We start from the raw sequence: 13,321 nt of genomic DNA, 5'->3' as shown, positions 1-13,321 counted from the left end.
ACAGAGCAGGAATTACATTAGATATTCTAAAAATTAGATTACATGAAATTCTTTTGAGGGGACCTCTCATTACAGTAAACTTATAGAGACAAATTTTGACAATTTTACCCTATCTTCTCTAGTTTTATCAGTAACGGCCGCCCTTTTTTGGAGTATCTGCATTGCATTAAATGCTCTGCTAGGTGCTCGTCACACGCCTTATTTAGTCCTCACAACTCTCTGCAGACGGCATCGCCCCCGGTGACAGGCGGGGAAATTTACTCCAGGAAAAATGAGCAGATTTGCCAAGGGCAGGAGGAGTGGAGGCGCACGGAGCAGGCTGGAGGTCCGTCTGACCAGACGCCCACGCTGCTGCTCCCCACGCGCTGCACCTTTCTCCTGAACAGACAAATCCTACCTTAGCTGGACTGTCTGACAGCCACCTCATTTGGGGGAAGAAAAAGAACCCACGAGGACAGTTCCTAAAATGCACAGGCTCCAATTTTCCAACACCGCCTACCAGAAATAAATAAGGTGACCGCCTTCACAGTTCTACCTTGGGCTGCTTTTTAAAAATAAATAATCACCCTCATCTCATAACACATGACAGAGGTTACGTGCCGTTCTCATTATGAGGCTTCCTTAAACTCTAACTGCTAAACTGAAATGAGAGGCATTTGGTACAATCTGAAAAATATTCAGTTCAATTAAAAGTAATTGATGCATGGTGAAATAATTCTTCCCAAAGCTGCTGTAAAATCTTCAAAAAAATAAAGCTACTTAATAATTTTCATCTCCTACAGGCTAGAGAGAAGCATTATTGCATATTAAAAATTGGAGTGTAGTTTTCCCAGAGGTAAAAGAAAGTTATTAAAACAACCTATTTATTGTTGATATAACTATCCATTTGTGCCACACAAAAAGTAACAAATTTCAGTACATTAAAAGAAAAGCTAATTAAGGTATAATTAGTATTTTCTGTATTTTGATAATTAGGGGTTAGTTGGCTATTCCTTTTTAAATTTCTATTTGATGCACCCTGACAATGCCTTTAATGAGCAACTAACGCTATTGAATCCCTCATGGCAGAGGAGTTTAGTGACCACGACTACATTACTTTCATTTATCACTGCCTCTTTACCTATAAATTAATCCAGCCCTGTAGCTATGTTGATCTACTTTATATCAATTTCTTCATCCATATCAGCTGAATATGTATGGCATTAACCTCATTTGCTAGTTGAGAAAAGCAGAATTAAAATGAGATCTAATTTCTTGTGCACAGCACAATTTCAAAACTGCCTGCTAATTTCCACCACCTGTCAGTGTGAAGAGCCTTGACTTTCTTGTAATTAAATAAAACAGTATATTTTTTAGCAGCTCTGAAAAATGCTAATCTTTCAAAAGTGTTCAGTGATCATTAATCATTAGGACAGTAGAGGAGCCTTACTCTGAACGCTCATTTACCCTTTGTTTAAGCTTTAAAAAAGATATTTTTTTGGCCTTTTCACAGGAAAGAAAAAAATAAATGTACCAGATGGAATATAAACATTAGCTACTATAATCCACACTACTAAAGTTTTTATCTAGTTTACTGCCACATGGTGAAAATGAGGCTTAACATAACAAAACCCGGACAGAGCTGGTTTGATAGAATAAACAAAAATATAATAAGCACACAATCATTTTCTCTGAAATCAGTAGGAATCTATAGTAAATGCACACGGCACCCATCTGTGTGGAGTCCAACCTGAATTTGTAAGACTTAGAATATAGTATAATCGAAGAAAAATTTTGACAACACATTTAATCAGATTCATTCAATAAACTGCCTACTACGCTGCAGTCTGAACAAGCGCCTGGAAGTATCATCTGAACAAAGGGGGCGCCGTTCAGACGCAGGCACAGGTGAGCCCTGGGGACTGGCTGCCGCTGGGTCTCCCCGACAGACGCGACCAGAACGAGTCTGAAGATATTTAAAGAACTAAAAGACTACACTGACTGTCATTTTAATTTAGAGAGCAAATTAATATTTTATATCTCTTCTGTACTATTCTTCAAATACTGGTGTGCCTTGAAAGTAATATCCTATGTTTATTTACTTTCTTATCCTTATCCTATAAAAATGCACAACATATTTGTACAGAAGTGATAAAGTGATTGATATAGAGAACTTATAAAGAACGAGTAAATGGTTTAAATTGTTTAATGATTAAAAATGCATGATATTCCTCACTCACCTTTGTAGGGAACGCATGGCCCTATAGGATTCCTATTTCAAAGCCTGAAACTCTATTGGAAATATTTCAACCATATTGACTCACAAATTGGTAACTAAAATGACTTTTATTATCATTCCAGCTGATCATCACAAATACCTAATAGGTGTTAAGCATTCCTTGAAGCAAAAGACACAAAGACGTGGGGTGGCTTATTTACACATTTGGAGCCGCTTCGGGGTCTTGGCGGCAGAAGTAGGATGGATCCTATCTCATCCCCACTCCCTCCAAGTGAGCTCCTGAAAGCAATTATGAGCAGAAGGAAGACAGTACTTTCAGGGGCGCAGTAAGAGACCCTCACTGATAACCACTTTGACACTAAGTAATAAGAAAGAGAAATAATTTTAGCATCAGCATCACAGGTGTGCACATTTTGGACAGAAACCTAGCGGAAGATTTACACACACCTCTGTTGCTGAAATGCCAATGTCAGTAATACATTTTTACAGATGGGCTTCTTTTGAGAACTCAAATATTTGTAAGAGAGCCGACTCCACCCCAAGCTCCCATTACCTAGGTAGCCCATCTCTCCCATACAACGGGTCCGATGAGGTCTTCAGTAGAGCCTCTACATTTTCATTATCCTAGAAGCAAGAGCTATCAAATAAATGCACACACCGTGTGTGTGCACGTGTGTATGTATGTTGTGTATGTCTGTGTATGTGTGTATAAGTGATACATATATACACACACATATACATATGTGTGATATATATACACAAAAGGAACTGCAGACACACGTAATTAAATCACGGGAAATCCTTCTTAAGGAAACGGTGGTCTATTGTATGCTTCACATTTTGATTTGGGAGAAGATCATCTTGTGCCATGATTTCCACAAAACTTGATGACCATTAAGAAAAACTACAGACCAGTGAGGGCAGAAAAGGAATTTCTGAGCTGCAAAATCTAAAAAGTAAAACTTCGTTAAATTTAGAGTGCGCTGAAATTCTCCAAAGACAGATCTCTGTTACACACCGCATGATATTTTGTTTATTCTCAACACAACGGTTTCTTTAAGTCATTAGAAAAACGTCAAACGTCAGAAGGTAAGTTGGGATACATACATCTGAGGCAGAAAACTTACAAGTCGCCACCAGAAGAAATTATTACCTTCCATCTTCCTCTTAAAAAATTAAGCAAGAGAACAATCCACAGCACGTCACTCACAATCTGTGAGTGCACGGGGAGTTTGCACTTGGTGCATATTGTCCACGGACGTCAGACTTTAAAACGCCTTAGACTTTATGATCATTAAAAATAAATGAAAGGCAGGAGAAAGTATAGACCGAAAATTCTCTGTGGGTAAGCGTGCACGCTGTCTAGTGGCCACAAAGAACCGTTACCTTCACACTGCTCCAGCGTCGCACACACGCGGGCACGACGGAGACAGTGAGTGTCCAACACACGCATGTATGAGGAGTTACAAAATGACACGCAAGTCACGTGAGATTTGGTGCCAAATAATGCCAAATAGTGTAATAAACAATAAGTAATACAAATCAGTTTAAAAAGTCTAGTCCCATGTTTTCCCGTTTAAATCCTGTATTTCTTTTGCATCATCATTTCAATTATTAATGACAGCTAAGATTTTAACTTTAGGTTTTTCTGCTCTAAACTTCCTTGTCTACTACTTAATGCTCTTGAGTGGACACTTAAATGCACTTAGGGAGTTCATACTTCAAAGTATAAACTGGCAAATCCATTTATAAAGCGAAGACATCTTAAAAATAAAATAAGTAGGCTTTCTATGTGCTGTGTTCACCTTTCTGTTAAGCATAGAATGTGGCTGTTTAAAACAGCTAATATATATTATCACATAAGATAAATTAAGTGGGAAAGGGTATAAAGAAATTATCTTTGTTAAGAAGAGCGTATCCGGCTCAGCTGGTTGGACAACATTCCCCCAAAGCAGAAGGTCACAGTGGCTTCCCAGTCAGGGCACGTGCCTGGGGCGGGTCTGGTCCCTGGTCGTGGCCTGTGAGAGGGGCAACCGCTGGATGTTTCTCTCTCTCTCTTTCTCCCTCCCTTCCCCTCTCTCTAAAAATAAATAAAATCTTTATAAAAAGGAGCCTATATGAATACTGATGTGTTATATGTATTAGATGTATTTTGATAATTGAAAAACAAATCCCTGACCAATAAAATATAGCAATGTAAGCATTACCTTGGACTGTAAGCACTAACCATTCTCTAAGAAGGGAAACCTAGCTAGCTCCAATAACACTCTATCACAGCAACAGATTACGATATATTTACACAGTAAATGTGAAAACAGCATATAATTAAAGTTCAAAAGTTTTAAAACACCTGGTGAAAATTCCAAAAGTCATTGATCATTATCCTCTAACACTCAAATGTGAAAAGATGATCTTAACTGTTCTAGGTACTCTTTCCCTAAACCTGCATGATATACTTACTACACTAACATATTTTAAATGTTTTAAATGTTTAAAAAGTTTTCAAGCTGCTCCTTATCTTTCACCCAAGTGAAAAATCTATGCACGAGACAGTTTTCTTGCGACTGAATTTCCTAAATGCTTTCCCCTAAAAGTGTTATCAAGCACAAAGACACGTTTTGCCAACTGAAATATATCCAAGTGCCCACAAAAGCAGCAAGCTCGTTATTTCGACATTGGATTGCACTTCCAGTTACAGCAGCCAGTTACTGCAGTCACTCTTACGGTATGTGTCTGCTTCACTGTCCGAGTGCTTTCCCGCTCGGTTTCCCAGCGGCTGTGAGGAACGATCGGTGCCCGGGAACCTGACAACTGCAGGGAGAGAATGCCATCTGCTGCTCCGTGCGGGTGCGCGACCGCAGGAGGAGAGCCGGCTCGCAGGTGCAGGGAGCGCACACAACGGAAGAGCCTGTATGCGAAGATAGTGCCTGGAAGTGGAAGCATTCCCATTCCTGTTTTGAGTAACTGAGAAGTACATCAACGGGCACTTACTGTCTTAATGTAAATTCCCAGTCACTCCACGGAATTACAAGGCTACGATGTGCTTATATATCACTAGTTCACGATGCTTATACACAAGGCTTTTTCTCAGGTGTGGAGAGCCAGAGAGTCAAAAGGATCCGTGGCCTAGGCTTAGCAAAACTATTTCCCATTTATGAATTACTGCACTATCCTGTTTACGAACATGTAACTTATAAATAAAGTTTATAATTTATTACCCACCCAGGGACACCTTTGAGAATGAAAGGCAGAGCAATGAACTATCAGTTACAGCGGGACAAGCATCCTCCCAGGCCACCCCAGGCCAATCTGAATGCCGGCCACCCTGCTCGTAAACTACTAGGCTGTCTTCACCTCCTCAGGCGCCACCACCTCCCCAGTGCCTTGAGGACCTTCCAGAAAGGTAACTTGGAAATGTTGGGAGGGAAGGGGAGGAAAGTCTCTGAGGCTGTCTTGCCTACTTCAGATTTTAAGTCCTAAGAGGGAAGGGGAACTTTCTCCCCCATTTCTGATGCCTCCGTTTAAGAGGCCAAAACTCAGACACCGTCTATGAATACGACAGCTTATCAGTATCACTGATTAAGTAGCTCTTTGGGGATCTGTTTTTAAAGGAAAATACACTCCAAGGTCTAAAGAACCACATGTTAACTAACTTTTGGAATTTCATTTATGGGTGAGATTTTTGTTACCAACCAAAGCAAAACTGATGTTTATGGTAGGGTAGGTTTGAATTAAAAAAAAAAGGATTTAAAAACTAAGGACAAAACTTTGAACCCTCAGTAACTATTCAGAAGCCAAGTTGCACGTGTGTGTGTGTTTGAAAGGGTTCTTCCATATTTAATTTTAAGTTTTTAATTCTAATTTTAATTGGATTGAAAATTTAAACAAACTTTTCCCCCCAAAATGAACGGACATCAAATATAAAAATGTAGTATTTATAACTGGCCTCAATAAACTGAAGTCATGAATAATTATGGTAACTGGTGGCATCTTCTACATGAGATCACAGAAAGCACTAATATTCACCAGAGAACTGATGAATACAAAAAAAATACTGCAAAAATTCTGATATACCCTAAAAATACTCTATTGTATTTAGTAGAGTTTTAATGTTTTAAATTGCATCCTAATATTTTAAGTGGGTGATCTATTTACCTATACAGTTTGCCAATCAGCGACACTTTTGATTAGTACATTTTATTACAAAATAAAATGGCTTAGTGTGATTATGCCGTTAGTGAAGTCCAGAACAGATTATTTGTCTATCTCAGAAATGATCCACTTAGTCGACAAACTATTCACTGCAGAATTTGCTACACTGCCCGTCCACCAAGACTCCTGGTGTGCTCACCAACAGGCAGGCTGCATGTGATTGCCATGTGTTGCCTGCCCCGGGTGTCCCCTGTGTCTCCTGTCCCCTCTGAGAAAACCCTTTCCCATACGCCGGCTCTATGCTCAGGGGCTCTGCGCCCCCACGACACCACGCGCTTACCATTATCACCGCACGTACAAAGTGACGGTGCAGTTGTCCACATTAGTTGGCACTTCTATAAAGTTACACATCTACGTCACTGGGAAACCAGAGAGTCACAGCGAAGAGCCTGCTGTCTTCTGACATGCTCCTCCACACGTCTGACTCCGACACTCAGGACACCCACTTTAGACTCTTTCAGCTATTTCCTTCACTATTTCCATCCATTCTTCTAAATAACATGCTGATCCACCTACTTCTTGAAGTTTGAATTTTAGACATTATCTCGACTCCCTCACGTATTTATGACAATGGAGCTATCACTCAGAACTAAGCTACATAGTTCTACTATAACTGGATTTCATTTCTTGTGCAAACGTTTAGTTTGACTCACTTACGAACTCCCTGCGTTTTCTATGTTTCTACCGATTGCAAACCGATCCTTGAACTCTCTTCCTGATCTGGAAAACCCTTCAGCTCCTCTCCACGGGCTCCAGCACCTCTGGGAGTCGACCAGTTCCTTTACAAAAGAAAAGAGAAACCAATGACCTCCCACCGGTTCCAGTCTAAACTGACGGGTCCCTCTGCTGGAGGTTCGGCCGTGGTGCTAGACCCTCCCTCTGCCACCGCGTAGGAAATCCCCCTGCCCCCCTCCTGCGTTGGACCCCCGACTCCCAGACCCCACACCTTCCTCCTCGTGTCTGGCTCTGCTCTTGGTTTGGCGGAACACACCTCCCAGGAGCTTCACGGTCCAGAGTGTACGGGAAGCAGAGTTTGAGGCTTTGACCAGAAATGTGCTAAGTTTGACTAGATATAAAATTCCAGGTTGCAATTCAGTTTTTCTCAAAACCTCGAGGACACTGTTCCACTGTCTTTCAGTTCAGGGTTGCAGCTGAGAAGGCCGATGTAACGGCCATTCCCAGCCTTGTGAACGGGACCCGCTCCGTCTCTCTGGGAGCTCTCAGGGTCCACGCTTCCCTCCCCGATCATGTGAGTTCCCAGTGGTGCGCCCTGAGAAGGGTCTTCTCTCGCTCACTTTGCCGGAGCCCAGCACAGTGCTTTTCAATCAGCATAAAAGTCTCTTATCCTTCATTGCAAAAACTTTCTAGTATTCATTCATTTCCTCTTGCTGGAACCAATATCTTACTAATCCACTCTTTCGACTTCCTCAATTGCCTCCTTTTCTTATTTCTCTCTCCTATTGTTGGGGTATAACATACACACAATAAGGTACTTAAACGATAATTATAAGCTGAGTGCATGTTTACATATGTATACACTCGTGTGGCTCTCATCAAGAGGCAGTATTTACGGCTCCCCAGACGGCTTCCTCGCCCAGCTTCTCCTGCCCACAGGTTCTCCCTCCTCAAACGCGGCCGCCCTCCTGAGCTCTGTCCCCACAAGTCGGTTTGGACTGTGAGGAAATGAAGTAGAATCATCAAGTCTATACACTTGTGTCTAACTTTTTTCATTTATCTTCATGGTTAAATTGACTATCATAAATTTACCCAAATTTTTACATGTAGCAAAATGTTTTTTCTTTTCTTTCATTGCTGTGTAATACTACATCGTGTGGCTACATGTTCATTCATTTGTCCATTCGAATGTCGACAGACATGGGTTTCCAGTTCTTGGATGTTATACATGAAGCTGCTATGAACATTCTTATACATGTCAGTTGATGGGTATGTAAACCCATCTCTTCTGGATTTATACCTAAGAATGAAACGAATGAGTTACAGGGTAGGCTATGGTCAATGTTAGTAGATACCTCAAATGGTTTTCCAAAAAGGTGACATTTACACCTCCGCCAACAACATATGGTTGTTCCGTGTATTCCACACCGTCATCAAGGCTTGGTTTGATCAGTCTTTTTCACGTCTAGCCATTGTGGCAGGAATATACTGGCATTTCATTAGATTTCACTGATGATTAACAACGTTGAGAATGTTTTTATGTGATTATTGGCCACTTAGATAACTTCTTTTGATATATTTGCTTACCTCTTTCCCTCATTCTAAAAGTGAGTTTTTGTCTTATTTTGGTAGTAGCTGAAAACCGTTCACCTAAATTCAGACATTTAAAGCATACAATTTAGTGGTTTTTAGTATAACCTCAGGCATCTGCAATCAATTTTAGAATATTTTCAACACCACTAAGCGATACCTTTCCTAGGCAACCAATAATCAAATTTCTGTTTCCATAGATTTGCCTATTCCAGTAATTTCACATAAATGAAGTCACCTATTTGTTCTTTTGTGGCTGGCTTCCTTCACTTAGCAATATGTTTTCAAGGATCATCCATATTGTAGTAATACTTCATTCCCACTTATGAGCCAAATAATATTTCACTTCTGTACACACCACATTTATGTGTTCTTCCGTTGATGGACATTGGGTCTTTTCTTCCTTGTGGCTACCAGAAATAATGCTCCTGTGACGAGTTTGTGTGGATGCGTGTTTCCGTTTCTCCTGGGGATAAACGACGACTGGAACCCCTGAATCACACAGTAACTCCACGCTTACCCTTCTGAAGAGCTGCCGGACTGTTTTCCGAACTAGTTGTACCACTTCACATCCCCAGCAGCGCTATGGGAACCGGTCTAACCTCTCCACACCCTCGCCAAGATCTGCTAGTACCCGCTTGTGTGATCACATCCCTCCTAGGGGGCGCGAGGTGGTATCTCATTACAGTACTGACATAAATTTCCCATGAATTATAGTGATGTTACACATCCTTTCACGCGCTTACTGACCATGTGTATGCCTATTCAAATCCTTTTTCCATTTTAAATTGGGTTATCTCTTTATTATTGAGCTTTAAGAGCTCTTTATATATTTTTAGATTCAAGGCCCTCATCAGAGAAATGATTTGCATGTATTTTCTCCCACTCAGTGGGTTGTGTTTTTACTTTCTTGATGGTGTCCTTTTTGCACAAAAGTTTTTAATTGTTAATGAAGTTCATTGTATCTATTTTTTCCTTTGGTTGCTTGTGCTTTTGGTGTTGTATCTAAGAAATCACTGCCTGACCCAAAGTCATAAAGATTTACTCCTATGTTTTCTTCTAAGAGTTTCATAGCTTTAACTGTTACATTTAAGTCCTATTCATTTTGACATAGTTTTTGTGTGTGATGGGAGATAGGGGTTCACTTCCTTCTTTTGCCTGTGGCTGTTTCCCCAGCATCGTCTGTTGGAAAGATGATTCTTTCATCATTGGACTGTCTTGGCATCTCTCTCGAAATAAACTGCCTGCCAATGTGCGGGTTTCTACCTGGGTTTTCAGTGGCCTATATGTCAATAATTATGGCAGTACCACACACTGTCTGATTATTATTAAGTGTGGAAATTGAGAAGGTAGTGTTCTTTTTCAAGACTGTTTTGGGTATTCTTGGTATTTTAAATTCCCGTATGAATCTTAGGATGAGCTTGTCAATTCCTGCAAAGAAGACAGCTAGGACTCTGACACGGTGTCGAAGCTGTGGGTCAGCTGGGGAGTCACGCCATCCTAATAATACTAGGTCTTCCGATTGATGACCATGGGACAGCTTTCCACTCACTATATTTTCTTCAGTTTGCTCCGACAATGCTTTTTGGTTTTCAGTTCATAAGTTTTACACTTTTGTGAAATTTATTCCTAAGTATTTCATTTTTTATGCTACTGTAAAATGGAGCGTTTTGTTCACTTCCGGGTGGGTTACTTCAAGTGTAAAGAAATTCTATTGATTTTTATAGTGATCTTCTGTCCTGCAAACTTACTGATGTTTTTTATTACTTCTAATTATTTTTAGTGGATCCTGAGGATTTTCAATATAAAAGCGCATGCCATTTGTGAACAGGGACTGCTTTACCTCCTCCTTTCCAATCCGGGTACCTTTAGTTTCATCTTGGGGCCAAATTTCCCTGCCCAGAACCTCTAATGTTTAGCACAAGAGAAATTCTTGTCTGGCTCCTGATCACAAGGGAAAGCATTTATCAGTTGCTGGATTCAGTTTGTTCATATTTTTCGAGTGTTTTCATCTCTATTCATAAGATATATTGTTGAGTATTTTTCTTTTTTACGATGCATTTGTATGGTTCTGGTATCAGGGTAAACTTGCCTCTTAGAATGAGCTGGGAAATGTTACCTCATCTTTCAGTTTTTTGGACGCATGTACGAAGAATTGGTATTAATTCTCTGAATGTTTGCTGGAGCTCCTGAGGGAAGCCGCCAGGGCCTGGGCTCTTTGTGGGTCATCTCCGATTACTGATTCAATCTCAAGTCGTCGTACGTCTGTTCAGATTTCTATGACTTCTTGAATCAGCTCCAGTGGTTTATATCTTTCTAGGAATTTGTTGATTTCATCTAAGTTATCTAACTTGGTATTAACTATTCACAATATTCCATTATAATCCTTTTTATTTCTGAAAGGTCAACAGTAATGTTTCCTATTTCATTCCTGGTTTTAGTACTTTTGAGCCTTCTTTCTGCCGGTCTAGCAAAGGGGTTGATAGCACAGGCTCTATTAGTAGGTCTCCTGGGTTCAAATCCAGTTCAACCAGTTAAGCACAATAATGAACCATCCCAAGCCTCAGCCTCCATATATGTATAAAGAGGTGGGAGCGGGTGTTAATAACAGTATCTATTTGTGCAGAGTTTTTGTGAAATAAAATTAGACGCTTGTCAAGTGCTGTGCAGAGTCTTTGGCAGAGACTAGCCATTAGACAGACGCCCGCAGCTACCATCGATGGTTCCGTCTCACGTACGGACGCACTTCAGTGCATCGCTGAGGACTCTTCAATGACTCCACCTTAGTTCCTGAAACACTGATTTCTATAAATCATTTTATTTGCATGTGTAGCCTTTTGTACAGTTTTCAAGATGCTTAACAGTATACCTCATTTAAAACTGCCCAATAATTTCACAGGAGTCAGCATCATTTTCCTTTATTATCCTTAATTACCTGAAAGCATTGTATCAGAAGGTCCAGATCTATTTTCTGTGGAATTCTGCTAAATATATACACTCAGCCACTATGTGGTAGAGAGCAGACAAGCAATATGCCCGGCACTTGGAGGTGAAAACAATAAAAAAGGCAGACACAGTTCTAACCCAAATTACAGTCCACGTATGTTTTACTAACATAGGTAATTACAGTGCAATGTGATGATGCTAAAACAGGAAACACAGTGAAAAGAAATTCTCCCAGAATTTAAGAAGGCCACTCTACAGGATGGCAGTCTGATGTGAAAGATAAATAGGAGTTAGCAGAGAAAGGCAGGGAGGTAGAAGTTGGATTCAAAAGAAATATGTCCGAGGCAGAAGAAACATCTTGTGCAAAGGCCCGAAACAGACAGAGAACGCAGAATTCTGAAGGAGCGGAAAGCGCTCGGCACACACCGCATGCAGTACGAGTGTGGAGTACTGAAGCATGAGACTGGTCACATGCAGACAAGAGGCCGGGAAGAGCTCTGCTAGGTCGTATTCTACGTAATCTAATGAAATGAAACAATGCTTATGAGTGTTTAACACAGTTCCTGGTACAAAGTAAGTGCACACTAAACTCAACATTATTCACCTGCTGTTACCTAACACTCTCCTCTTTTTTGACACAATTGGAAATGCAACAATACACTCACCCCCAAAATATTTTCCCTCTAGTCTTTCTTAGTTGGATGCCAGAAAAACAGTATGTGGAGAACGTATAAATGTCTCCATCTGCCCTTTCATTTGTAAATGGGAATAATACGACCAACCTCTCCGGCTTGCTGAAAGGACTGGAAAGGCCCCGAAGAGCTCCCGGAAGGGCGCCGGGGCACATACTAACAACCTCCAAAACAGCTCCTACTCGGGCAGACTGGCAGACGGGCCAGAGAAAAAAAAAAGCGGAAAGTTTTGTTTCACTCTGGGGTCATGCAGCAGAAATACCTTAGAAAGAACGTCAACTTAGGCCTAAACTCTCTTTGAAAACAGGCTGAGATGCACACACCAAAAATATTAAAGTTTTACTCAAAGAAACAACACTAGTCTGATAATGTTTATTTTTTTCCTAATGTGTAAGCTCTTTCAAAACAGAAAAAGAGATCTTCCACAATACGTTTTTTCACAATTACCTTATATTAAAAGATGCCTCTGTGTACTTCCCAAGTCCTATCGCCCTAAAACTACTACTCTTGTTTTACAAATTTCTTTCCAGTACTTTAAACACATTTGAAGGTTTTTCTACTCTGTATTATACTGTTCTGATTTAAGACCCAGACCAAATGGATATTGAATAAGTAATGTTTCCAGAGTATCTGCTTTTGCAAAAGCAAAAAAACAAACTCTATGGGTACATTTAAAACAAGACAATTAATAATTCAATTTACACTCAACTTCTGAGTAACACATCTAGGATTTTAAAAGAGGCACCCTATGTAAATTTTATAACACATGATTTCTGTCTGATGCTAATTTGTCTTAGTCTCAACCTAATACATTTATTCTAGCTACTCTTTTTTCTCCCTAATGGTCTCATTCAGTAGCAGCTTAATTCTGAGAAAATTTTATTGATATCAATCATAAATAGAAATAAAATATCACAATGTGTTTGTCATAGAAAGCACCAAGCTATACCTCTTTCTTAAAAAGCAAACAAAAAAACCTACCTGAAAT

General features: G+C 40.2%; 1 protein-coding gene across 2 annotated transcripts in view; it reads right to left on the bottom strand.

Annotated features, from left to right (window-relative positions):
- RANBP17 (RAN binding protein 17) overlaps positions 1 to 13,321 on the bottom strand; it is a 227,750-nt gene that overhangs the window by 168,493 nt on the left and 45,936 nt on the right. The window lies entirely within an intron of this gene.

The sequence above is a fragment of the Phyllostomus discolor genome, chromosome 13, assembly GCF_004126475.2.
Source record: "Phyllostomus discolor isolate MPI-MPIP mPhyDis1 chromosome 13, mPhyDis1.pri.v3, whole genome shotgun sequence".
Classification (NCBI taxonomy): domain Eukaryota; kingdom Metazoa; phylum Chordata; class Mammalia; order Chiroptera; family Phyllostomidae; genus Phyllostomus; species Phyllostomus discolor.
The sequence above is the reverse complement of the archived record's forward strand: the minus strand, read 5'-3'. Positions and strand labels throughout refer to the sequence as shown.